Consider the following 2,036-nt stretch of genomic DNA (forward strand, 5'->3'; position numbering starts at 1 on the left):
ATCATTAAAAAATTCAAAAAAAATTTTCAAAAGTATGTCTTTTCAAGTCAATAATACAGAGAATTGAAGATTCAGAACATACAACAGAGGAATTATAGAGAAAAATCTAGGCGTTCAAAACGCCCAGCAAGGAAGGAAAACTGGCGTTTAAACGCCAGCCAAGGTACCTGGCTGGGCGTTAAATGCCCAAAAGGGTAGTATTTTGGGCGTTAAACACCAGAATGGATACCATTCCATTCTGGGCTCCATTCTGGGCGTTTAACGCCAGCAGGGCACAGGAGGGTAGATTTCGTTTTTAATTCAAATCTTTTTCAAATTTTCATAATTTTTCAAAATCAAATCTTTTTCAAATCATATCTTTTCAATCATATCTTTTCAAAATCAAATCCTTTCCATTTTTTACTATTTTCGAAAATCCTTGCTAACAATTAGTGATTTGATTCAAAAATTTCTTCCTTGTTAAGAAAGGTTCAATAATTGAATTTTAGAATCATATCTTTTAAATTTCTTGTTAGTCAAGACAGTAATTTTAAAGATCAAATCTTTTTAATTGTTTGTCAATCATATCTTTTTAAAACCATATTTTCTCAATCATATCTTCTCAACCACATCTTTTTCAAAAAATTGATTTTCAATCATATCTTTTTTATTTCTAATTTCAAAATCTTTTTCAAAATCACTTAACTATTTTCTCAATTTTAATTTTTGAAAATCATCAACCAATTTTTCAAAATTTCTTTTAATTATTTCAAAATCTTTTTAAAATTAATTTAAAAAATTCTTCCCCCCCTTTTCTCACATCATTCTATTTAAGGGACTAACACTCCTCCTCAATGTGCAATTCGAAGTCTCTCCCTCTTAATACTTTCGAATTCTCTCTTCTCTACCTCCTCCTTCTATTCTTCTTTTCCTCTGACACCTTAAGGAATCTCTATATTGTGACGTAGAGGATTCCATACTTTCTTCTCCTCTCTTTCATATGAGCAGGAGTAAGGACAAAGGCATTCTTGTTAAAGCTGATCCTGAACCTGAAAGGACCTTGAAGAGAAAGCTAAGAGAAGCTAAAGCACAACTCTCTGGAGAGGACCTAACAGAAATTTTCAAACAAGAAGAAGCCATGGCAGCCAAAAACAACAATAATGCCAACAATGCAAGGAAGGTGCTTGGTGACTTTACTGCACCTACTTTCGACTTCTATGGGAGAAGCATCTCTATCCCTGCCATTGGAGCAAACAACATTGAGCTTAAGCCTCAATTAGTTTCTCTGATGCAACAAAATTGCAAGTTTCATGGACTTCCATTGGAAGATCCTCATCAGTTTTTGGCTAAATTTTTGCAAATCTGTGACACTGTCAAGACCAATGGGGTTGATCCCGAGGTCTACAGGCTTATGCTTTTTCCCTTTGCTGTAAGAGACAGAGCTAGAATATGGTTGGATTTACAACCTAAGGAAAGCCTGAACTCTTGGAAAAATACTGGTCAGTACTTTTCTGGCCAAATTCTTTCCACCTCAAAAATTGAGTAAGCTTAGAGTGGAAGTCCAGACCTTCAGACAAAAGGAAGGTGAATCCCTCTATGAAGCATGGGAAAGATACAAGAAATTGATCAGAAGGTCTCCTTCTGACATGCTTTCAGAATGGAGCGTCATAGGTATCTTCTATGATGGCCTGTCTGAACTGTCCAAGATGTCATTGGACAGCTCTGCTGGAGGATCTCTTCATCTGAAGAAGATGCTGCAGAAGCTTAGGAGCTCATTAAGATGGTTGTAAATAACCAATTCATGTACACTTCTGAAAGGAATCATGTGAATAATGGGACAAATCAGAAGAAAGGAGTTCTTGAGATTAATACTCTGAATGCCATATTGGCTCAGAACAAAATATTGACTCAGCAAGTCAATATAATTTTTCAGAGTCTGTCTGGAATGCAAGCAGCAATAGGCAGTACCAAAGAAGCTTCATCTGAAGAAGAAGCTTATGATCCTAAGAACCCAACAATGGAAGAGGTAAATTACATGGGAGAACCCTATGGAAACA

The 2,036-nt window shown here is 35.7% G+C and overlaps 1 non-coding gene across 1 annotated transcript; it reads right to left on the reverse strand.

Annotated features, from left to right (window-relative positions):
- Positions 1-1,523: 1,523 nt before the first annotated feature.
- On the reverse strand, positions 1,524-1,631 carry LOC112768380 (small nucleolar RNA R71). Its single transcript, XR_003185816.1, has one exon. It is a non-coding gene; the product is annotated as a small nucleolar RNA R71 (small nucleolar RNA).
- Positions 1,632-2,036: the final 405 nt, after the last annotated feature.

Source organism: Arachis hypogaea, chromosome 17, assembly GCF_003086295.3.
Source record: "Arachis hypogaea cultivar Tifrunner chromosome 17, arahy.Tifrunner.gnm2.J5K5, whole genome shotgun sequence".
Taxonomy (NCBI): Eukaryota; Viridiplantae; Streptophyta; class Magnoliopsida; order Fabales; family Fabaceae; genus Arachis; species Arachis hypogaea.